This window comes from Chelonia mydas, chromosome 2 (genome assembly GCF_015237465.2).
Source record: "Chelonia mydas isolate rCheMyd1 chromosome 2, rCheMyd1.pri.v2, whole genome shotgun sequence".
NCBI lineage: Eukaryota > Metazoa > Chordata > Testudines > Cheloniidae > Chelonia > Chelonia mydas.
The window spans coordinates 72263223-72289595 of record NC_057850.1 but is presented as its reverse complement, the minus strand read 5'-3'; the positions used below and the strand labels follow the sequence as shown (position 1 = coordinate 72289595).

At 40.9% G+C, this 26373-nt stretch overlaps 1 protein-coding gene and 1 long non-coding RNA gene across 9 annotated transcripts in view; one reads left to right on the top strand and one right to left on the bottom strand.

The window, feature by feature from the left end:
- Positions 1-20058, bottom strand: part of LOC119565598 — a 35093-nt gene extending 15035 nt beyond the window's left edge. Inside the window, exon 1 of the long non-coding RNA XR_005224338.2 lies at positions 19938-20058. This is a non-coding gene — a long non-coding RNA (uncharacterized LOC119565598). The remainder of the gene's footprint in view (positions 1-19937) is intronic.
- The window catches only part of SPIDR (scaffold protein involved in DNA repair), a 340350-nt gene that overhangs the window by 170751 nt on the left and 143226 nt on the right, over positions 1-26373 (top strand). The window lies entirely within an intron of this gene.

The following is a 26373-nucleotide window of genomic DNA, read 5'->3' as shown; positions in this document are numbered from 1 at the left end:
TAGTACAAGTGCAAACACAGAATGGAGAGAGCCAGTGGCATTATAAGCACCATGTTTGAAGACCTGCTCTGAGCAGGGTTAGATAATTCAGTATTCAAAAATATTGGTGGTTGCAGGAGCCTTTTCTACTCTACTACTCGCAACATCACTAATACTGGTGGGAAATATTTAGGCCAGTCTACATTCACTTTTTGACCAGTATAACTATTTTGGTGAGGGGGTTGGGTTTTTTTAGCTGAAATAGTTGTAAAGTTAACTAGTTATACCACTATAGCTTATTACCCATCCTGACTATATATACCAGTATGAACAGGGCCGGATTTACACCTTACGTACCCCTAGGCACGGCATCTTCAGTGCGCCGCCCCCCACCTACAGCTGGCCTTCATGTTTTTCATAAAAAATGAAACTTTTAACCCACTTTTAACTTTTAGGTGTCCCTAGAATGTCGGCGCGCCTAGGCACATGCCTAACTGCCTAATTGGAAATCCAGCCCTTAATATGAGCTATACCAATATAAGCACTTTTTTAGTGCTATATCTTTGTTTGTTCTAGGGAGGTTATACTGTTGTAACTATAGCAGTGTAGTTAAAGTGGTAAAACTTTTTTGTGTGTAGACAAGGCCTTGAGAGATTATGGTGAACAAGAGGCTGAGGCACGTGCACGTAATCAGCTCATCCAATAAGAGTACAAAGGCCATAATGCTTTGGGTGGGGCAAGATAGATTGTTGGAGAAATAGTTAAAAATTGTCCTCAAATGATGGCATGAGTTTTGCTTGTGCTGTGATGTTTGAGGAAAAGTGAAAAATAATTGTTATGCTACTTATGGAAAAATGTTTCCACATGAGAGTTTTTCATGTTGAAGTGATGAACTTAACTTTTTGGCCCTTTATTATTTCTGTTAGTTTGGAGTTACTTTTTAAAGACAATTAGAGTTATTTAAAATGATTTACCTTTCAAAGTAAAAAATCTCTGTAGTTTCCTCATTAAAATTAAAAATTTCAGATCACACATTATTATACACAAATACTATGCAGTGTGGTCTATCTGAGCTTTGTCCTAAACATCTTAGTATTTCTATTAGTATGTCAATATCAGTGGGATAGTTTTCAGCCCCTTCTTTTTTATTTTCTAGTTTGGACTAATAGACTATTAATTTTTAGGAAAAACTAACATTCAAAATAAGTTGAGACCTAGTCCCTTTTGATGTGCACATAACTATTTTAAATGTTAATGGATGCTACATGTGCTTCACGAGACTAGACTTCTTAAAGATTTTATGAGGCACTGTGGGACTTCTCTCTGTTGGGCCTAAACTGAGAACATGAGACTTGTTTATTATGATCTCAGTTGTTAAATTTTCTTAAAGGTCAGAGGGCTAGTTTAATTTATGACTCTACACTCTAGTAACTAGAGCTTAGTTAAAGTGGAGCCAGTGACTGATTTCCACGTAACTTTTTTGCAAGGGTGTTAGATCTGAGGTGCTCCCTTTAACTACACACACAAATGTTTATTTTGTCCCCTAATTTTTTATTATTTATTTTAATTACAGAAAATATGAGTGCTTTCCACTTAGTAACTCCTCAGTGAGGAAGAACAGAAATGTTAAGTTTTAATAATTAATTATTGGAAAATATATAACCCAAAAAAGAAACCAAGGTTTTGGTTTGTAGTCTGGCAGCAATACATAGTTTATTCATGAGTGAAAGAGATCATGGGTAGAGGATAAACTGGAGAAGCCCTATTTTAGTTTAGGTAGAGGTAAGATCACATCATGAAGAGCAAGATTTAAAAAAAAAAACCCTCATCTTAATCATGACACAGTAAAATAAATTCCAGTCCTGTATGATTGGGTTGTTGATCATATGGCCTGGTTTTGTAGTCCTTACTCAGGCAAAAATACTATTGACATAACTAGGAATTTTGTTTGATTAAGGGCTTCAGGATTGGGTCAGTGCTGCTCTTAAATTCTGCTGAAAACACTTTTAAGAGAACACTTGACTTTTGTATTTAATCCTTGACCTTATATAATTAACATTACTGTTCTAACTATTAGCAGCCAAGTTATTCTCCTGCAGGATTTCTGATTGCTTGGGTTCAGTGATTGCAAACATGCTGTGTTACACTGCATCCATTGTTTTGAAATAAGAATTTCAACTTTAATGTTTGAGTGGAGATTTAAGACAACATTTCTTTTACTGTCATCTTTGCAATTGACACAGTCAGAAGTAAATGCCAACCTTTCTTTAGTTCCACTTGGTTATCAAAGTACTTAATTTTACTTGCATCTGGAGACTTAAGAGTTTACTTAAGAAAATGAAATGTGGAGTGTATGCCTAGTCTGAATGCAAGCTTTGTTTTGCTGCTTTGCTTACAAAAGGCTTTGCTGCTCTTTTTCATACCTGGTAAAGTACAAAAGTCCAAAAACAGTAAAATGAGAGGAAAAAAGAAGATTGCCCGACCACCTCAAAAATAAGGACATTACTAAAATAAATAGTCCTTGTCTGCATTAGAAAAATGTAATCCTGTATTCCAGCAACTTCTAGAAATGCAACTACAGTAACGTAAGTACTAGAGATGGGTGGTGAATGATTTTATATCAAGTGAGAATTTTTGAGATTTTAAAAAAAAATCCTGTCCCAAATCTGGACAAAAGGTCAAACTCTGTTTTTTACAAACCAAAAGTCTGAAAATACCATTTGGATTTCATTTCAGTGATTTCTGAAATGTTTAGTTTCATTTTGACCTTTTAAAATTTTTTTTCTATACATTTACTTAATTTTGAAACAAAAAATCATTTCTATCCCCGAAATTGAATTTTGTTTCAGTGTCAAAATGTCCTTTTTCTTAATATTGGAATCTTCAGCATAAATTTACTATGGTTGTGGCTCCCTAGAGTTTAAACCCAATCTCTTTGATTTTGTATATATACAAAAAATGCATTAAATAATTTTTTTCATATTGGTGGGAATGACATAATCAGTGGAGATACATTGATTTATCCTATACTTCTGCAACTTTCTGTACAGGCAACCCCTATTTGTCTTGCTTCCTTTTCTCCCCTACTTTCCACCATTCAGAGATACTGTCCTTTAAGTTAATCATTTGCATTTTGTGTGTATTCAGGTTGTTAGTTTGATGAGGTGTGAACTGACTTGCATTGTTTTCTTTACAACATTCTAGCTGGGCTATGACATCCCTGTGTGCTGTTTTATCATCATCTTGTTTGATTATATTAAGGATGGCATTAATGGAACCAATTCTCTTACCAAAAAGCAATTGGTTTAAAGATCTGTAAACAAGTTTTAATTGCTTTTCGGTTCTTTACATTACAGTAAAATATAACAATGGGAGCTTCAAACTGATAGAGCTGACACCATGTTGGAAATAGAATGCAAGGCAGTTTGCTAGTTCAAAAAGTTCTTAATGAGGTAAAGGATGTGGGTGGGTACCAGTGAGACCCCCTTCCCATAAACCTCAGAGGGTTGGCTGATATGAGAAACTGTTTGTGGCAGCTTTGATCTCCTTCTGCTCTAGAAAATCATTTACCAGGTCAGACTTTGCACAAATTTCTAACCCTTTCTGACATGACAGAATGAAGGGATGCTGGTGCATCTTGTCTAAATTAGGGAAATTAGGACCTATAATTCTCCACCAGTGTTAGCAGTAGTGGAGGTTGTACTGTGGTCAGGATTCGGGTGTTTGAGTAGTATTAAACAATATAGTGGTTTAAAAACTCCAGAGTCCTGTCCACACTACAGCTTCTAACTTTGCTTCCACCAGCAGAGCTGCATGGGTGGTGACTTTTGGTCTTAGACCATGTCTACATGGAAAAATTATGCCAATTATGTTGGCATACAGCTGCCGCAGTTGTTATATTGTTTGTGTGTGTGCACTTTGCTCCTTGTATCAGCGGTGTACATCCTCACCAGGAGTCCTTGTATCAACCCAGAGTGCAGTGCACCGTGGGTATGTTTGCATTGTGCAATTCACCACCATCCAGCGCAAGGTGTTTTGAGAAGATTTTGCAATGCCTGACGGCCGAAATGAGTCACAAAGGAATGACTGGAAGCATGGGGTCAACTTCCCATAATGCAGTGTTCTCTATCCCATAATTTCATCTGCATCCCATAATATTTCATGTCTTCTTTTCAAAAAGCCCCACAAACCCATTTGTCCCTCCTCGCTAGCCACCATCTCTGATGGAAACATGGAGCCTACACAGCTGTGTACAATTGTCATGGGCATTGCTGCACAAGGCGCATAATCCTGTAGTATTTGCAGCCACAAGAGGAGCTGTGGGGAATTGGACAATTCTTTAGAGGCTAGATTGCTGTGCAACATAGAAACAATTCAAGGTGGTTGGTGGCATTCGCAGAGCTGATGGAGCATTGGCACCGGAATTGGTGGGGGGGGGGGGGAGGGAGCCATGGCCCTCCTACTTCTTGAAAGTGGGGCCATGGACCGTCCATCTGCCTGCCTGGAGTGGGGGGGCCGAGAGCAGCCCCTGGCCTGTGTCTCCACCTTGTGGGCCCCCTGTGGTCTGTGCCATCAGACCACCAGACCAGCTTGCCATAGGGTACATCAATAGAAAGGACTTATTTTCTACGGTAATGCAAGTGCTGGTGGATCACCCACACCAGTTTAGGCTGGTCAGGGAAGGTGCATGCTAAGCACATCTTTAAGAACACAGGACTGTTCAGAAAGCTGCAAGCTTTCTTTCCTGACTAGCAGAATACCACTGGGAATGTTGAAATGCAATAGTGATCCTGGGAGACCCAACGTACCAGGGCCGTCCCTAAGCATACGCAGAATATGCAGCTGCGTAGGGCACCATGAAATTTGGGGCACCAAATTGCCTCAAATCTCATGATGCCCTAGGCAGCTGTGTGCTGAATACGCAGCAGCCCCAGCTCTGGCGGCCAGCCCTTTCCTCTGGCCGGCCCCCCCATGGGCTTCGCCTACTGCAAGGGGCAGGGCCGTCCCTACGGGAGTGTGGGGCCCGGGACAGCTCTCTCCGCCCTGCCTCTTAGCCTTCCTCCCTGGCCCGCCCTCATTCCCAAGCGTCTTCCCCCCAGCGACCCTGCACTCACCAGCAGCGGCGGGAGGCAGAGCAACCTGGCCCCAGCCCACTCCACTTCACCAGCTCCCAGCCGTGTCGCTCCGCTTCCCGCTGCTGGTGAGTGTGGGGGGAGGTCTTTCTACCTCCCGCAAGCGACATGGCTGGGGCTGGGGCAGGGGAAGCAGAGCAGGCTGGGGCCAGGTCTCTCCACTTCCCACCGCCAGTGAGTGCGGGGGGCGGTCCTTTCCACCCATTCCCCCAACCCAAGCAACACGGCTGGGGCCAGGGTGGGGGAAGCAGAGTGGGCTGGGGTCGCTCCACTTCCCGCCACTGGTGAGTGCAGGGGGGTGGACCCCTTCCCCCCCAAGTCACCTCCCCTGAGCAACACGGCTGGGGCGGGGGGAGAAGAGCTGGCTGGGGCCGGGTTGTTCCGCTTCCTGCTGCTGGTGCCAGGCCCCTTGCTAATCCCCTGAGCAACACGGCTGGGGCGGGGGGAGAAGAGCTGGCTGGGGCCGAGTTGTTCCACTTCCTGCTGCTGGTGCCAGGCCCCTTGCTAATCCCCCTAGCCACTCTGGGCCTGTGGGGCCCCCCACAGCTCCTGCCTCCCTGGCCCCGCAGGCCTTGAGAGCAGCCCAGACCCTCGGGGACGGGTGTGTGTGTGTGCGCGCTCAGGCTGTGTACAGCACCATCACTGGTAGGGATGGCCCTGCAACCTACCCCTTGTTCCCAGAGCTCATGACCTTGACAGCACCAAATAGTACTTCAACTACAGGCTCAGCAAGTGTAGAATGACAGTTGAATGTGCCTTTGGTCATTTGAAGGGTTGCTGGCATTGTTTACTTACAAGATTGGAGCTCAGTGAGAAAAATACCCCCATGGTTATAGCTGTCTGCACTGTCCTGCTCAATATCTGTGAAGCAAAGGGGGAAATGTTTCCACTGGGATAGAGGGTGGAGAAGGAGCAGCTGTCTGCTGAATTTGAACAGCAAAATACAAGAGCTATAAGAAGAGCTCAACATGTAGCTATATGCTCAAGGAGGCATTGAAAGACCATTATAACGCCACAGTAGTGTGTGTTACTGTAGTATCCTCTACACATCCTAGCTCTTTTGAGACCTGTATGAACCCTTTGAGTGCTGTGTGTGTAGTAATATAACGTTGCCAATGCACCTATTAATACTGTTTGTGAATGATGTCATTATCACCCAATATATGTTGTGAACTAATAAAGATGAATTATGTTTCCAAAAACAGACTTTTATTCCATTACAATGCAAATAGAAAAACATTTATAACTTAATAAAACTTAATAAATTAAGGGAAAAATTGTGTCTTTCATAGGTTAGTGTCTGTGTGTGTGTGAATGTCTTTAATGTCCTCAGGGATGGAGTGGTAGGAGCAGTGCAGTGGTCCCTCGTGCCATGTGGAATGTTGACGGGGGCCATAGGGATGTCTCGGTATACAGTTCTCTAATCTAGGGTGTACTGCAGAACAAGCTTAAGTGAAGACACATCCACAGCTAGGTTAGCATAAGCTGCCTTGCTTTGAACTAACTGTGTCATATAGACCAGAACTAAAACAGATTAGGGAAGTTAAAAAAATAAAATAAAATAAAATTTGAACTGGTTTTAAAACTGATTAGTGCTTCAGTGTTGACTGGTTTCATGCTGGTCCATACTATGGCTCCTACCAGTTTTAAAACAGATTAGAATTTCTGGAGAATTTCCACAGAATGGACAGGCCCTTAGGGCCCAGCCTTGCTCCCATTTCATAGGAATTTCGGGATGGAATCAGGCCCTTAAATTTGTACATAGTTTTCCTCAAAATGTAAACCAACCTGTACTATGTGATGGTAGCAAGAGGATTCTATAGTCACATATACATATTTATTTTAAAAGGAAGTTTATTTCCATCTGAGATTCTCATTTGAGAAATGCCAACACTGATGCCTGTCTTTTTTTTATTTCATCAGTGTGGTGTATAATTCAATTACTGTTTTAAATGCTGGTTCTAAAGGGCCCACAGAATCCCTTGTTGTACAGGTATAAAATAATTCTTTATTATTTGAAAATTCTTCTTTTTTTAATTTCCATGTTACTCATAAACCTCTGTTTCTGCTTTTGTTTCTTGTAGAATGGAATATTAGAAAATCAGGTTTGTCCTGCAATTTTCTGGACTGGGCAACTCTTTTGTATTTTTTTTTAATGAGTCTGTAACATTTTTTTCCACTACCATAAGTAAGTTGTATTAACTTTTAACTCAGGATGGTTCTGAAAGTAAACAGTCTTTTTTCCCCCTCCCCCTCGTATTACACTATCTATACTTTATATGTTGAGTAGGAGTGCCTAGTAGTAGTATCTCAAACAGATCTGTAAATGGCTAATTTTTAACTAGATACTTCTGGAAGGACTTCCAGATCTACCAGAGCTAATTCCAAGGCAGCTGGCATTGATTGTATGTGCCTCTGTGACAACCAGTGTCGTCATTCATATATCAGAAATGACATCAGTAGTCTGTGTTCAAGGTTGTTTGTTTGTTTATTTTTTAAGTCCTTGAACATAATCCGCTGAGAGGTGATCAATTTTTTTTAAATAAACAAAGTTCAATGGAACAAGTGTACACAGATTTTCTGCTTCCCTCATGACATTCAAGGCAATAGTCGAAAGCATTCTCCTGAATGTAATAAAAGAGCTACTTTTACACTTCTTTATAAAGAGATTGTTGTTTCCTATTGCCAAAAGTATAAAATGTGTTAATTTGGGAGATATGAAAAGATTAAAATGTGTATTGTGACAGGAGGCAACACATGTAAAGCAATGCATTATTAGTATGATATATAATGAACTCAGATCAGATAGGGAAGTCTAATAGATAAGTATCTAGAATTTACTTTAACATCCTGTTGGTTTATGTTCTTTTACCTTTTTTATTTTATGTCTCAGATTAATCATCAAGTGAAGGTTTGGATCATGGGTTGACATCTTCATTTTAGTATGACCGATGTGATACTTAGTCCTGCGCTGCATTAAGGGGGCACTTGTGAAAAACACCCTTATTTTGCATGCTCACATGGATATCTACCACCTTTCAGAACTAGTTGTATTTAATTTCAGTAATGAACAGATTATTTCTCTCAGAAACTGCACTCATATCCCCCCTCTGTGGTCCACTTCAGGAGTTCCTAGACAGGTCTCAGGTCTATCGCTATCACCTGTCTCTTGTCCCACTCCCTTCTGACTGGGAGGTTTTAAGTTTGCACAGCTTCCTACCTTACACTATGATAGGATTGTTGAGTATATCTGCCAAAAGGCCAGTACCTGTTTTTTGCTTTTTCTCCAAGAGCTATAAACCATGTATTGTGGTAGTTACAAGTTACCACACAACTCTTTCTAAGCAGCATGTTTCTTTTTAAGGTAAAAGCAATATATATAAATAAAATGGATTTAAACACACGAAAAAAACCCCGGAGTCACTGGGTCCCTAGTATACCAAAGATTTTTCTTGCCCTCCCCCAAGAGTTGGGGCCCCCATTGAACAGAAGGTCCTGTCCATTTGCTGAATCAGAAAGAAGACCTGAGTCAATTCAAGCTCATCCTTTTATACCAAAAGCCCTTTCTTTGTCTCTTATGCTCTGGAAAACCCATCCTAAACTAATATATGCAAACCATTCCAGGGGTGGTACCTTTATAGAGTTGTTTAGTCTCACCTTAATCACCTACCACTGTTCTTAGTTCCTGTAGGAATTGTGGTAACCCTCTCCCATGCAGTGGAGCACAATCATACATAAACAATTCATAATTTAATACAAGATGGTCTCCAAAGATATTGCATGTGATTATCTGGCATGCTTTAGTAAGCCAGTAGTTATTTTTTTATCTTCTTTAAAGGCAATAGAAAGACTGGAAGGTGTGTGGTCTACTAATCAGAGCACTTCACTGCAAATCAGGAGCTGAGAAACTGACTTTCTGGGTGACATTTGGCAAGTTACTTAACATCTTTGTGTCTTCATTTCACAGTTGGTAAAATTCAGGGTAGGGAGCATCCAAAATTGAAATTAAATAAAATATAAAAATGAATTTAAATTAAAAAAACCCTCATTAAATCTTTTCAGGGTTTAAACCACATTTTAAAGCTATTTAGGCATTTCTATGCTTAGCCTTGCAATGCCCAACTGATTTGAGAGCTTAAATGTCATTGTCAAAAGGGATTTACACACCTAGCAGCCTAAATCCTTTTGGCTGTAAATGAAATTTTTGGTTCCTAAGTGCCTAAATCCCTTTTGAAAATGAGATTTAGGTTTCTTAAATTAGTTAGACGTTGCAATATCTAAAATCTTTACAAATCTGGGCCTTAATCAGTTAATGTTTGTGAAGTACTCTGAGCTCTTCAGATGGAAAGTACTATATAAATGCTCTTTTTCTTTTTCTTTTTCTTTTCAAAAATCATCTGCATGTTTGGATCTCTTGCAATAACAAGATAATATCTTGATTACGTTTCTGTCTCAGTGAAGATAGCGTGGAGTGCAGTGGGATTCTATCAGACACTGCCCTGGTTGTCGTAATCCATATGTTTATGACCTTCAGGCTTTATTTTACTGCAGCTCATTATTGTTCCAGGAATGAAGCCACATGCTTTGAAAAAACTCTGTCTGGTACAAAATGCTTCAATCTTTCTGCTTAATAGGTCTTTGTGAACACATCACCCAATGCTCTACTTTCTGCTCCCATTCTCCATTGAATACAATCTATCTCAAGATCTCTGTCCTAATAATCAAATACTTCTATGGGATTGGCCCTCAATGACCTCTCCATGACCATGACCTTTCATGGCATCTATGTTTCACTGAAAGAGTGAAGCATTGACCAGTGCTGGAGGGCTGGGGGGGGGGTGGGCACGTGGGCATGGGAGACAGAAGTTTCCGGACCTAGACTATAGAATTCACTCCCCCCAGGAGATGAGTGATCGTGGAGCTAAGTACATTTAGTCCTAAATGTAAAAGTAACTTTTTCAGTTTAGCTTTTCCTCAATAATTTCCTCACTCTCTTTTTCTGACAAAGGCCAGCATACCCCCATACATAAATAAGCAAATAAACAACCTCTAAACTAATCAAACTATCTCTCTTGTAGGCTTAGAAGGAAGAGGGAGGGAGTGGTTGTCGTTATTTCTATTTTTATATATTTCAAGACACTTGGAGATGAGCACAGTACTGGAAGCCATATAAGCACCTAGTTAAATAGTGAATCTCAGAAATTCGCTTTTAATATTTGGTAATCAGCAGATGGTTTTGGTATGACTTACTGTAGATGTTTTTGTTTTGTTTCAGCCCTGGAGGGTTTCTAAGTAATAAAGCCTTTCCTCTTGTCATACAGGAAAATGTACAGCTGAGATAATGCCTGGGTGGGGGTGTGGTTAACATTCTCATCAGGCTATACTCTGATTCTTGAAATACTGGGAAAGTTAAGAATTTCTCAATTTTTAAAAAAATCTTCAACATGTAAAATATTTGTTTTCTTCATGGCAAATTTCCCATTGGTAATGATTTCTACATGTCTGGTTTAAGATTGCAAACTTAAACACTTCTTGGGACTTATATATTCCATAGATCCAAAATAAGTATAAGAAAAAGCCCCTGTAAGGGCTAGAGGGAGGCCTGGGAAGAAGCATCACGTATTTTTTTAATAATCCCTTTTATCATAACTGTAATTAGAATATGGTTCCAAGTTCACTAAGTCATCACATATTACAATTATAATACAACACTGAAGGAAATAAGACATTGAATTTTGTAATTTCCTGGTAATCCTGTGAAAATATCCTTGCATTTCAAATTCCTACATCAGTTGACACCCTGGTGTAGCATCATATATGAGATTGTGCAGTCTCTATCACAGGACTCTGTGTAAAATTGGGAACTCTTTTACTTTATGCATTCTTCCATGTTTCAACCACAACACCGTAGTAGGATTAGGCAAGATGGAGATGGCAGAAGAGGCTGTATTGCAGATCTTTGAGGTTAACAAATTTACAGTCTAATGCATACAGTAATGTTAGTGAAAACAACTGAGTAAAGCCCCATGTCCCTGAAGCAACCAAGATCCGAGAAAAGGAATTTATTAAACTAGAGATACTACCAACTAATTTCAGGGTTTTCTACACTGGAGTAGGCACAGTGATGCAAAGCTCCTATGTAGGGGCCTGTCTACACTTAAAACGCTACAGCAGCCTCATCTGGAGTACTGTGTCCAGTTTTGGGCCCCACACCACAAGAAGGATGTGGAAAAATTGGAAAACGTCCAGTGGAGGGCAACAAAAATGATTAGGGGACTGAAACACATGACTTCTGAGGAGAGGCTGAGGGAACTGGGATTGTTTAGTCTGTGGAAGAGAAGAATGAGGGGGGATTTGATAGCTGCTTTCATCTACCTGAAAGGGGATTCCAAAGAGGATGGATCTAGACTGTTCTCCGTGGTAGCAGATGACCGAACAAGGAGTAATGGTCTCAAGTTGCAGTGGGGGAGGTTTAGGTTGGATATTAGGAAAAACTTTTAGACTAGGAGGGTGGTGAAACACTGGAATGCGTTACCTAGGGAGGTGGTGGAATCTCCTTCCTTAGAAGTTTTTAAGGTCAGGCTTGACAAAGCCCTGGTTGGGATGATTTAGTTGGGGATTGGTCCTGCTTTGAGCAGGGGGTTGGACGAGATGACCTCCTGAGGTCCCTTCCAACCCTGATATTCTGTGATTCTATGAACAGCACAACTGCACCCAGTGTCACTGTGGTGCTTCAGTGTAGACAGTGCCTACTCCGTCAGAGTCGATAATCCATCTCCCTGAGGGGCGGTAGCTAGATTGATGGAAGAATTCTTCCACTGATCTAGTGCCATCTACATGGAGAATTGGGTCAGCTTAATTACTCTGGTCAGGAGTTTGGATTTTTCATACCCCCTGACCAATATAGTTAAACTGACCTAATTTTCTAGTATAGACCAGGTGTGACTTATTGTGGTTTTAGATAAAGTGGAGCACTAACTGAAGCTGAGCTAAGATGTATCAATGTACATCTACATAGGTGCAGTTGGACTAGTGTAGCCACACTTGGGTAAAAGTCCCTAATTGTAGACAAACTGCATACATTTAGATTTTATTCTAAAATTAAGACTTAACAATTGTCATAAATAAAAATTATGATAAAATTTAGTATGAATAGCAGCATTTATATTTTGGTTATAAAATAAAAATAAATGCTTTTGATTTTTGATACATAAAATATTTAATTGTTAAACATAAAGCATAAGTAGTATTACAGATTAACCTTGTAATAAGGTCTGAGAGGTATTAACGTGCACAGTGCCATATCTTGTGCTTTATCTGACCTTTATCTGTTGACTTTAATATCCTTTGTGGTTGCTGGTGACGTGGTATGTTTTAGACAGTGAGAGATTTGGGCTCCTGTTTGCTTCACTGGTTTATCCCTGTTCTCTGTATTCTTTCCTTTTAAAGAATTAACTAGGTAAAATACAAGAAAACAAAACAACAAACTGCATACACTGGGTATGTCATGAGACAGATGTCTAGATTACAGAAAGCATGTTGAATTGTTATGTAGCATGAAAATGTGTTAGAACCTAAGGAAAAAGTTGTTTGTAGTGGTAACAATGGGAAAAGCTGATGAATGAAGTATTATATTGTAGCTCATCTAGAGTAGGTTCAGGAGAGAGCCTTTTCTTTTTCCAGCACAGGGTGCCAGGAATATGGACACAAGTGCTTTCTGAGCACTCTGAGATGGTAGGGGGTATACACACTGGTGTATTAGAATCCCAGGTAATATGGCTAGGGCTACACCTTATCTTCATCTGGAAGCAGGTATTCAAGAGCATGCAACCTTCAGTTTTCACCAGCAGATACAGGATATGTCTACCCTGTGTACCTTACAGCGGCACAGCTGTGCTGCTACAACTGTAAGGTCTCCAGTGTAGCCGCCCTTTGCCGGTAGGAGACAGCTCCCCTGCCAGCCAAATAAAACCACCTCCAATGAACAGTGGTAGCTTTGTGGTCGGGAGAGTATCTCCCGCCGAAAAAGAGCTGTCCACACCAGCGCTTTTCGTTGGCAAAACTTGTTGTTTTTTCACATCCCTGACGGACAAAAGCTTTACTGATGAAAGTTCAGTATAGACATAGCCACAAAGTGCTACGCAGCGCATTTCTTCCAACACTACACAGGCATTGTACTGAATTCCCTGAACTCCTTCCATGTGTCTCACTGTTTTCCAGGGAATATATCAATTTTAATAAAACATTTAGGGCCAAATTCTGTCTGTAGATGCACACAGGGCGCGTCTGTTAACTTTAACAGTAACCCCACGTGCACATTTGGAGGCAAATTTGGCCCCAAGTATACTTTGGCCACATGTTGCCCCCAGTTACTTCAGTGGGATTGGACATGTGTACATGAAGGTAGAGTATAGTCTTTTGGATGGTAGTGTTAATTAGAGATTCAATTTTTTTTCCCTACTCTGACATTTAAAGATATTAGTTTAAAAAGGACATGAGAAGAGCCCCCCCTCCCAGAGTACAGGAGACAAAAATGAGGGAAGACCTGCCTCCTAGGAAATAGTGAGGGTCTTGAGGGAAAGAGCTCCCGCTTTCTCCAGACTGGCAGGAGACAGGGAAGTGTTCAGGGGAGAGGTCCACCGCGATTCCAAACAAGTTGCCAAGCCTGACACAGTATAAATAAAGGAGCCTGCCAAGGAGACACCTAGGTCAGCAAGTTGGTGGGGAAACTCAGGTCACCCTTCTCAGCAGCAGAGAAGGGATTGCTGGCTTCTTCACCAGGGCACTGCCTCTGTACCCTGCTGGTATGACCACCTGTCTTTCCCATCAACCTCTGGTTAGAAGATACATTTTTCAAGCTTGGAATAATCTTATTCTTCCTATAGTATAATAGCCATCGGGTTGGTGTATTTTAAAGGTTTCATTTGCATGAGTGTACTGTGACTGAAGTGAATAATCTTGAGTGAATAAACATGTTTACTCTCCCTCTAGGACATGTTCTGTATTTGAGTCACAGGAGTAGATTATTATTGTTTTTATAAGCTATGGCTTTCTTGCTTGGCTTAAGGTACTTTTGTAACTACTGCTGAAGGTTGAGTTTGGAAATTGTTTCTGTTTGAAAGGATGATGTCATTGATTTACATAGGATTACATCCCTGCCTCTTCCCTACCTACCCCACAAGCATAGAGGGACCTGGATGCAGGAGAACTATATCAGTTGTACTGGATACAGTATCCTGGTAGTTCACTGCACTACTTGTAGACAGAGAATAGGTTTGGGTGGCAGAGGCAGGTCAGGGGAAAAGGAGGGGCTAATGGGATTTGTTACTGTTAGTTCATCTGCTGTTTCCCCGGCCCTTACACTTGGAAGGGCGGCAGCCAGGAGTTCACAATATTGCAGCACTGAGGATAAAATATTGGCTGTGGAGTAGCTCTGCTTATACAATATGATCCAAGGATGAGACTTCAGATCCTCAATGGGATGGTCTGCTTAAGCACACAGCCTAATGACTTGGGTCACATGCTGGGGTCAGGCTTTTCCTCGTAAGGTGTGCATTTTTAATTAGCCAACACAGGTATGTTTCTACTGGAGAAATATGCTCACTGTTGCCTCCATCCTACTCCAACAGAGCCCTCAGCAGTTGCTGTTGGTAAAAATTTACCCTCTTCCTGGCATTTCACTTTATTGACAAAATTAAACTAAAAATTAAAACTACATAAAATCTAGCTCAAACTTGGCTGCCGTCAGGGTTCCTCCCCAGGGACTGCTCAGCCCACATCTAAGGCTCTCTGTAGAGCCACATCCTCTTCCCTTATAGCCAGGTGGTGTAATGAGCCACCTACGATAGTGAGTCAGCAGAACCCACTTTAGATCTTCTAGCAGGATTTTCACCTGGTAATGAGAGTGTGCTTTCAGGAAACAAAGCAAGCCTGCTGTAACACTTATAGTTTGTTGAAGGGGCACCATCAAGTAAAATTTGGACAAAATGTAAATTTTGTATCAACGAGTTTCTACAAAAGCTAAGGACCATAGAAATATTCCCATGGCACTAAATATATATGAATATAGCCAATGAATATAGTAGCTTTTAAACAAATAATCCATACCCTATAATGTGTGCAAACTAAACACTGTGCGTGGAGGAGTACCTGAAAGTGAAATTGGTTTAATTTATTTTCATTATCCAAGAAAAAGCAAACAGCATAGAAAAATGTATAGTACATTTGATTTTTTTCTTTAATCCTTTCAATTTTGCTAATCTAAAGTAATGCTAGTTTCATAGACATCAGCTGAAAAATCCACATGGCAGTGGGAAGCTTTCCACAGTGAATGAGTGTACGTCATCCCACCCATAGAACCTGGATATGGTTCTGAAACTGCACTGGATCAGTTGATGCTTGACCTCTTGCTGGTGATGGATGACGAACAGGTGCCTGTGTTGGTACTATTAGATCTATTACCTATCTTTGATATCATGGACCATGAAGTGGTGATAAAAAAAGTTGCGCAAATATATATATATATAAAATCTGTAGTTCTATATAATTTATTTATTCATTTTATTTTGGTTCAGTGGCCAAACTGAAAAATCTGGGGGAAGAAAATTCAGTTAGTTTTGAACCGAAACTGAATTTCTTTGGGTTTTTCTCACTGAAACAAAAACATTTCTTTGTATCGGGATGAAATATTTTGAATGCCAACTCCAATCAAAAAAGTGTCCAATTGAAACAACCTTTTCTAAATAAAATGTTGAATTGAAATGACATTTTGACACAAAATGTGAAATAGATTGAACATCTTTGAAATGGTTCAATGTGATTAGTCAAAAAATATTCAACATTTCCAAAACTGTGTTCATTTTTTTTCAGCCAACACTTTGCCAAATTTGCACTGAGTTTGCAAATAGCTTTGGTGCCCTGAAAAATGCATTTTTCGGCAAATTGACTATTCACTAAAAAAAAATTCACCTAGTTCTAGTGGTGGTAGCTCACCGATGGATCCTGTTGGGAGTGGGCAGAGCTTCTGTATATTTCTGATGAGTCTTTCCAGAGGGTAGCATTGGATTAGTCTGTCCTGTGTTATTCTGCAGGGTTATATCTTGTCATCCCTTTTGCTCATCATATCTGAGTCTGTTAGGAGGTTAGTGAGGAGACATAGGGTTTATGATTCCTTCAATATGCTGACCACCCGGAGTTCTGTGTTTCCACCTTGTCTAACACACATGTTGTTATCCCAGTGTCTAGTTGAGACTGAAGTGTGGATAAGGGCTAGCTGGCTGGAGCTTAATCCCAGTAAGACAGAGATGATGGGATGGAGAAGCAACCAGGAGAGTTGAAGATTTTATCAGCCCCTATATTGTTTGTGTAAACCTTCTTATTTTTATGTAAATTTGCAATTTAGGGGGCTTGTAAGATCCTCATTTGCTTTCAGATGATCAAGTTGCAGCTGTGTGTTAGGATGGTTCTTTTCAATCTGCGTCTGCCCAGAAAGTTGCAGCCCTTTTTTTCTGATGCAGAACTTCTTATCCATCATCCATGTCTTTGTCATATTGAGATTAAACTACAGCTGGGATCTCTTCATAGGGCTGTACCAACTGTTTGGAAACGTAGTCTAATGTAGAATACACATGCACCTTGCTTGTCTTTTAAGTAGTAAGCACGTAACACCAGCACTTTGAAAGCTGCTTTAGTTGCCTCTGGGGGTTGTTTTTAACCTTTTAAGATTCTAAATAGCTTGGAACCGGCCTACTTGAAAGACTGTCTTTCTTTTCATTATAATCCTGGTATAGTTGAATTCAGCAAAGACCCTTGAACCCCCTCATCTTACACGGGAGGAAGGCTGGCTGGGTGACATTAATGATGGGCCCTCAACATTAAAATTTGCTCTTTTGGTCAGAAATAGCCAGAGTCTAATGATCTTCAGGACACACAATAAAACCCATCTATTTTTCTGAAGTATTTGGGAATGGCTGAAGGGTTTGGGTTTAAAGAGGGTGGCCTATTTATTTGTATTTGGGGGATGTCATGGTTGGTTGGTTGATTTGGTATGTGGATTAGAGTTCCCCTAGGCTTCGTTTGTTTTAATTTTGGGTTTGAATTGTATATTTTAAATAATATGCTTAAGAGACTACAGATTAGAATAGGAACTTTTATATAAAAGATTCCAATAAATAAATAAAATAATTCCCAGAACTAGTTTTAGAATAAAACAGAATAGATTTTAGTTTTATCTCCTGTCTTTCACGTATACCGTGGCAGTCTATAAAATGATGAGTTACATACTGGTATCCATAGCTGTATATACAAATACTGATTATAGTCATTTTGTGCTCAGTCATTTCTGTAGTTGAATGTGACACTGTGGTGAATACCACCAAATTCAGAGCTGACTTTGAAATGTATTAAAAGCCATGTAATGTTGCTTTGTCACTTCTCTTCCCTCTCTCTTTTCAAACCTTCTAATTTTCCCCTTCATTTCTGCCTCTGCCCTAGCTTCAATGTCTGCTAGACTGTGGCTCCAGTGGCCTTGAAATAAAGTGTGGCAGCCATGTATGAATTTGGTTCAAACATAGTTTCTGTGAAAACAGTTTCTTGCACACTTAGGCTGGCTAGTTTGGATAGGGACAAACCAAATTAGAACCAGCTTTAAAACAGTATTCTTTCAGTTGAATGAGAGTTTTAAATGAGGCATTAATACATACACCCTGGCTGGTTAGATTGTGTTAAAAATTGTATGAAGTGAGGCGTGTTTGAATACAGATCCTTAACTGGGTTTCAGTAGGTTTGGAGCCTTAGTTTAGACGTGCATGCTAGCATGTTAGCAAACATTTTAAAAAGAAAAAAAGTTTTGTTTTGTTTTTAAACTTAATTGCCTCCACTCTCTCTCCAGAAACATAGAATAGATAGACACTATCTCTGCTGTTGTTGTTTATAACAGTTTGGCACTTTTACAAAATTAAAGTTCTGTAAGTCTTTGGTTTCATTCACTCCTTAATTCTGGGTTTACTTCTCCATTCTAGAATCCCATCCATCTTTCCAATATGTCAGTCTCTATAGAATATTGCAGTGTTTGCCTAAGGCAGAATGAGCCGACAGTCTCCTCTGAGACTGTAATACTGCTGTTTGGCTGGCGTCCCAGGGGTGCTGGAAAGTGATGTGGTCTGCACAATCTCTCTGCATCTTGACCAGAAACTGTCAGGGTCGCAGACATGAACATCATGTTTGTGATGCTTTGAGCAAGCAAACAGATAATATTTTAAAAGACTGTTTTATGTAGTCAGCTGAATGTAAAAGCACAATATCTTTGAAGAGCTGTTCCCTGCAGGGAATCTTCTAATTGCTCATCTGCCTCCTTCGTGGAGCACAGAGAGAAAAAGAGAGTGCTGTAATTATGGAATTGCCTCTGGTCCCTTGATGAATCCCTTGTGTTCTTTCTGACATTAACTAGGCCAGGGAACTTCTCTTCCATATTGTACAATGGTCTGAAAATCTTGCATTTTTCAGCTGAACGCATTTACATTCTGGAAGTCAACCATAATCTCCTCTTACTTTTAAAATCATTAATACTAGATAGTTATGCTCATATGGCTTCAGGTATGCATTTAGTTTTCATAAATGCTAAGTTAGAGTATGCAGTCTGTGCTGGGAGACCAAAAGGTGGTTACATAAATAATTTATAAATACGTTTTAAAAATATAATTTCCTAAAAATAATTATTTGCACACTTTTAAGCATTTTCTTCTGTTCCACCTGAATGCTAGGGTTGAGTAAGCTTGGATTCAGATTCAGTTTTGGGTTCAGCTTCCATTGTAAAAGGCATGTGAATGCAGAATCTGCACTTCGTTACCGTCTGCTCTCTCCCCCACTGCACTGTCCACTCCCAAATCCTTAAATTGCTGTGCAGTATGTAGTAATATCTACCATCTTTTCAGTGAAGTTGTATACAACAGTATGAGGTATATCAGTGATTATTGTACTTCAGGACAATTGAAATAATTGCAGGACAATTCCTCCAGCATTCTCATTACAAGCCCTTATTTCTAAGAAATTAAAACTTGGCCATAAAAATCTTATTTGTTCTGGAACTTGGCATATAGCATCTTGGCCTGGGAGCAGTTATGTTTTTTTTTTTAATAATAAAAATGTACATTAAACTATTGTTAAGGATTTCTTCAAACCACAAAAATGAGGGAATCTTCAATAAAGGGTGAACCCCCCCCTTATTTTTCATAAACATTGCATGATTCTCCACATATTTTCTGATCTTACTCTTGTTAAAAATGTGCCTAGCCCAGTGGAGTTACTTAGGGACAGAATTTCAGCCTTCGCTTTAAAGCTCCTCCTTTTTTTGAGTTTGCCAGCATTTTAAACTTACTTCAACTTAATAGTTTACCTTCCTGTATCTCACTGCCTCATTGACCCTCCACCTCATTCCAAAGTGTATCTGTCTTCCCTTGCTTATACCTCTTAATTTCTCTCTCTCTATTATTTTACATTGTTTTATTTGATTAAAGCATTTGGGGATATAGTTTGAAGGAAAGATGTTACAGATAAAATAAAGTTGTTTTATTAATGTAGTTAGTGTTAAGTTTGGCTGCATAGTTTTTCAGACAAAAACAATCTTGAAAACAAGCTAATGAATCTGAAGAATTTCACCTTAATAAGCAGGCTCTTGCAGGAGTAAACTCCTACATACATTTCCAACACTTTTCCTTCTAAACTTAATTTTATGTTCTATGTTCTCTGGTTATGGCAAAAAATAAATCTTTTTTTAAAATAAAAGAAATCATTTAAAAATTGTTGGAGAATAATGTCTATAAGGGTTACCTTAAACACCCTGGAACGGCAGGGTTCAGAGCTGTAACTTCTCCACCATTTGGATTGGGTAATATTCTGATGGAGGGCGGAATTATGAAGGTCCAATTTGGCTCAACCCCTAGCTAGAATCACTGAGGTGTGGTGCAGTGATCACTGTTCTGTAGTCAGCAATGTAACAAGATCATGCATATTCAGTATTTTTGAATCGCTGCCAAGCCTTCCAGGCTCAAAGGACCCAAATGTCTTTCCTCACCTCGAAGGCCCTGTGTCCATTCTTTCCAGCAGAAGGGGGCTGAATACAGTTCTCTCAAGAGCTTGTCAGTGCTGATCCATGGGCCATTTAGAGTTGTTAGATACCTACGATGCTCCCTTCCCTTGGGAGCATGCTGTCTCTACAGAACTCTTAGCTAGAGCTGAAGGAAATTTTTTGTCTGAAATTTTTGGGGTTTTTTTGGTTAAAAAAACACATTCGGGTTGACTGAAACATTTAGCGAATTCTTGTTGATTTAAGTGAATCAGTCGGTTTGCTCAAAATGGGCAAAAAAAAAATTGGAAATGTCAAAATGGTTCGTTTTGACATCAAAATGAAATATTTTGATTTTCCACGATAGGTTCATGAGCAGATTTTGGTGCCATTCCAAAACCAGGAGCTCAAGCTGAAGAGGTGGTGGTGGTTGCCCCCTTGATACTCAATAGCTACATAGTTAAGGCATTCACCTAGTAGGAGGGAAACCCAGGTTTGAATCCTTGCTCTGGAGCAGAGCAGTGACCGAACCCAGGTTTCTCCCCTCCCAGGCTAGTGTTATAGATTATCTAACCACCAGGTTATAGATTAATGTGGGGCAGGTCTTTCTCAATCTCTCCTGGTGGAGCTTTTCCACTTTGTGTAAATAATTAAACGCTTATTGGAGCAGGGACTGGAACCTGGATGTTCCCTCTCCAGGAGGGTGTCCTAACCACCAGGCTATTGAGTCATTCTCATTTTTTCCCTATATCTCTGGCCTAGTGACTCTATTTATACAAAGTGAAACAGCTTCAAAGGAGAGATTGAGAGAGACCCACTGCAGAATAGACTTACCCCTCTCCGGGGCAAAGAATTTATTCCAGGTCTTGCCCCTCCCAGGTGAATGCCCTAACCAGCAGGCTTTTGGCCGTAAGAGGGGTGGCACTACCACTTTCTCCATTTTGTGAATCTAGTCCTTTATTTCCTTTTAAGTTTAAAAATGTTAAAAATGCCCAAAATCGAAATGAAATGAAATTTTTCCAACTTCAGTTCACCAACAATTGTGAAAAATGTTGGTTTTGGTTTGACCCAAAGTGATTTAAAAAAATTTTTTAGACCTAATAATGAACCAAAAAATCAGTTATTTGCACAGCTCTGATCTCAGCCTGAACGTGGGGTGGCTGAAAGGATCCTCTGTATGTCAGCACAGCACAGTACCACTATACTAGGGGACAGCTTTCCATTTGTTTTTGACCATAGTTGGCTTACTGCTTTTGTGTCAGACTTGAATGTAGTTTATTTCAAGTTTAGTGAAGTTTATTGTTATTTTACTTCAGTGTATCATGGTAATACCCAGAGGCCCCAATCAGGATGAGACCCCATTCTGCTAGATGCTGTAGAAACACAAAGGTCGATCTGTTCCCTGCCTTGAAGAAGTTATTCATCTCTCTGTCTCTCTCTCTCACTCTGTAGAGCTTTTTCTAGAATGTTTCTCCGCCCCTCAAGCCCAAAAAGGAAAATGGGACATTGTTCAAGGCTAGCCCGAAGGCACCCCCCCTCCCTGCATGGAGCTGGTTTGAGCTGCTCGCCCGCGCTATGCCTGTCCTTCCCCCCCGCAAGGCTGGGACTGGCGTTGCTGCTCACCTGAGCCCTGCCTCTCCCGCTACGTGGAGCTGGCATCACCGCTTGTCCTCCCACCACATGTTCTTCCGCACCACACCCCACTTTTTTGACAGAAGTGAGCATTTGTCCTGTTTGCTCTTGCCAACTGATCGAGTCAGCAAGAGCAAAGAGGACAAATGCCCACTTTTTCCAAAAAAGTCAGGATGGACTGGACAGGGCTTAAAAACGGGATTGTCCCGGGCAAAACGGGATGTATGGTCACCCTACTCAAGGCTGGCTTTCAGTTACAGTTTCAAAGAAACAGTACTCATATCATTGCATGCACCACATCAGAATTATGTGTTTCCCATTCACTTGCTCATTTTGTTGGTAATGTTTGGAGAGCGCTTTCTTGCTCTCTCTCTGTGTAAAGATTTTTATATATATAAGTGGTAGGTCCTCTGTTACTTTCTTCCTCCCTTTTACGTACAATAGCAAACTCCATTTCCTTCTTGCAGTAGATGTCAAACTGACTAGGTAATGCAGGAAATATTCCACCTCCATGGCCTTTAAGGGCTAATAGGGTTGTCAAAGCATCAATGCACTGCTATTAGGGGAAGCGTGAATCTCATGTCGTTACACTAATAAGTCTTACCAGCAATTTAGAAGCACCATTGAATGAGTCCAAAAAGGGACATTAGTCAGATATAGAAATATAGTGTTTTGTTGGTTGACAGTTATGTGGGTTTGGGGTGACCTGATGCCTTATTGTAATTACAGGTACTTAGTGAAATAAAACAAAACAAAAGGCCTATCAACAAATCATAACAATAACCTAGTGGTCAACAATTCCATGGTTTGTGGTGTTAGTGCAGAGACCTATGGCTCATCTTGTACATATCAAGAAAATAATTGTATCTTTGAAACAACATTCCTATCAATTCCAACATGCAAAACGAATGCCTCACTATTCAGGGGGCAGAATCTAAAATGTTATAATTTCTCGACAAGTTTTTTTTTTCACATCTGCAGTTGAAGAAGATATTCCGAATTTCCATCTATTGTAATTAACGAAAGAGAGACGCAACATTCCCCAGAAATAAAAAGTTCTGAAAATAATTATTTAGTACGTTTAAAAACAAAAAATTCTACTGTGGGTTGCAAGTGAAAATCTTATATTTACTGACTACTGCTTTCTATTCCAAAAATACAGAAGAAAGGTATTTTGTTTATCATGGAACTGGAGTGTTTCAGTGACAGGCTTTTTCTACCTTCCCTTATACTACATTTGAGTAGTGTTGGCAACTTGGTAATATTTAAAAACTTGACACTTGGGAACCACATCCCTCCGGGAACCACGGCCAATAGGAGCTGCTGATGTTTAGGGTCATACGTTAGCTGGGCTGAAAAGCCTCTGCGTCAGAGCCAGAAGGGAAACATGCCGCTGCTTCTGGGAGCTGCCTGAGGTAAAGGCGGTCCAGAGCCTGCACCCCAACCCTCTTCCGCGCCCCAGCCCTGATCCCCCTACTGCCCTCGGAACCTCTCGATCCCAGCCCGGAGAACCCTCCTACATCCCAAACCTTTCATCTCCAGTCCCACCCCAGAGAGTACACCCCCAGCCAGAGCCCTCATCTTCCCCTCCACCATGCCCAAACCCCCTACCCCAGCTCCGATCCCCCTCCCTTCATCCAAACCCCTCAGTCCCAGCCCAAAGCACCCTTCTGCACCCCAAACCCCACATCCCCAGCCCCACTCCAGAGCCTGCACACACACCCCCCATGCCTTAACCCTCTGCCCCAGCCCTGAACCCCAGCTCTCCCCCCGAACCCAGCCTGGAGCACCCTTTTGCACCCCAGAACCCGCACCCCCAGCTGCACCCCCACCCCATGAGCCAGCCCAGTGAAAATGAGTGAGTGAGTGAGGGTGGGAAGAGTGAGGGACAGTGGGAGGGGGGATGGAGTGTGGGGGGGTGGGGCTCAGGAAAGGTGCTGGGTCTCAGAGGAGGGGTGGGGCCCGGGGCAGGTATTCGGTTTTGTGTGAGTGGAAAGTTGGCAACCATACTCCCCGCCTCCCCTGCCAACAGTAACCGGACTTTGGGTGCCGGGGCAGTAGAGCCAACCAGACAGTGTCAGGTCCCCTTTTCGACCGGACTTTCCAGTCGAAAACTGGGCACCTGGTTACCCTAGTAGTGAGGTTGTGTCTACGCCAGGCTATTTCTTGAAAAATGTCCTGCTCTTTCCACTGTCATTTCAGAGCCTCAACTGGTTACAACGGCGGGTGCATTACTGTAGGTAGAATTCCAAGTGGTCACTGGCATTTTAAACACTGTATTCTGTCATTGCTCAGAGGAGAGGTTTGTGTGACACAGTGCTTAAAATGCTGCGTGTCTTGTCTGCATTGGTACTGTCACTACTACTACCATTGGTGGATCTGCACTGGAGCTAGGCCATATGTGGGGAAATCATTGAAAATTCTCAGTGTGAACAATGTTTTAGAACCTTTGAAGACTGCTGATCTTGAGTATCTCTCTTCAAAGGCAAGTTTCTCTCTTGACTCAGGCCTGAGCGAGAAAAAGCAGGTGAAAGACATCCTTAAGTGTAGGCTATGTTGGGTACATAATCAATAGTGTGAGTTAATTGTGCAATATAATTAAAGAAGTTACTCAGCATCCTGTGGACGGTTCATACTCTGCATTGTTTATGTTTCTAAAACAATTATGATGCAGAATATGCCATTAACCCCAGTGTCCAAAAAATTTACAAACTGAAAACCCAGGTGAAACAAGAAACACAATTGCTACACTATTTTTTGTCATGACATTTTTAGTATAGTTAAAAGCATTTCCCTCCCCTCTGTATGTATCTTAAATTATAGTATATTGATGTGTCAGGTTTGTGTGTTGCAGGCATAACTGGGAACCAGTGTGGAAAACTACTCTGCATATTTTCAGTGTGTTGCTGATGTTTAGGGTCATACGTTAGCTGGGCTGAAAAGAACAGGAGGCAGACCACATTTGACATCTTTCACTTTCTGTGTGAAAACTGAAAATACAGAGAGCACTAATATGAATCCAAAAAGCTGACATTTCAGCACAGAGTTCCTGTCAGCTTCCTATTCTACTTCACAAGCAATTTCTCACAGGTAGAAGGATTCTTTAATTGGCAGGATTAGCAGTATTTAATTGTTAAGGGAGTTGGTTTTGAAACTGAGATCTTGACCTGACCAGTTGTGTTCTGTAAGAAAGATTTTTTTTTCCAAACTAAAGAGGGATACAGTATATGCAGTAAAAAAAAAACAAGGAGTACTTGTGGCACCTTAGAGACTAACAAATTTATTTGGGCATAAACTTTTGTGGGCTAAAACCCACTTCATCGGATGTGTGCAGTGGAAAATACAGTAGGAAGATATATATACACAGAGAAAATGAAAAAATAGCTGTTGCCATACCAACTGTAATGAGACCAATTAATTAAGGTGGGCTATTATCAGCAGGAGAAAAAAAACTTTTTCTAGTGATAATCAGGATGGCCCATTTCAAGCAGTTGACAAGAAGGTGTGAGTAACAGTAAGGGGGAAAATTAGCACGGGGAAATAGTTTTTACTTTGTGTAATGACCCATCCTCTCCCAGTCTTTATTCAAGCCTAATTTAATGGTGTCCAGTTTGCAAATTAATTCCAATTCTGCAGTTTCTTGTTGGAGTCTGTTTTTGAAGTTTTTTTGTTGAAGAATTGCCACTTTTAAATTGAGTTACCAGGAAGTTTGAAGTGTTCTCTGACTGGTTTTTGAATGTTATAATTCTTGATGTCTGATTTGTGTCTATTTATTCTTTTGTGTAGAGATTGTCTGGTTTGGCCAATGTACATGCCAGAGGGGCATTGTTGGCACATGATGGCATATATCACATTGGTAGATGTGCAGGTGACCGAGCCTCTGATAGCGTGGCTGATGTGATTAGGCCCTATGATGGTGTCCCCTGAATAGATATGTGGACACAGTTGGCAACCGGCTTTGTTGCAAGGATAGGTTCCTGGGTTAGTGGTTCTGTTGTGTGATGTGTGGTTGCTGATGAGTATTTGCTTCAGGTTGGGGGGCTGTCTGTAAGCAAGGACTGGCCTGTCTCCCAAGATCTGTGAGAGTGATGGGTTGTCGTTCAGGATAGGTTGTAGATCCTTGATGATGCGTTGGAGAGGTTTAAGTTTGGGGCTGAAGGTAACGGCTAGTGGTGTTCTGTTACTTTCTTTGTTGGGCCTGTCCTGTAGTAGGTGACTTCTGGGTATTCTTCTGGCTCTGTCAATCTGTTTCTTCACTTCCGCAGGTGGGTATTGTAGTTGTAAGAATGCTTGATAGAGATCTTATAGGTGTTTGTCTCTGTCTGAGGGGTTGGAGCAAATGCGGTTGTATCGTAGAGCTTGGCCGTAGACAATGGATCGTGTGGAGTGGTCTGGATGAAAGCTGGAGGCATGTCGGTAAGTATAGCGGTCAGTAGGTTTCCAGCATAGGGTGGTGTTTATGTGACCATCGCTTATTAGCACTGTAGTGTCCAGGAAGTGGATCTCTTGTGTGGACTGATCCAGGCTGAGGTTGATGGTGGGATGGAAATTGTTGAAATCATGGTGGAA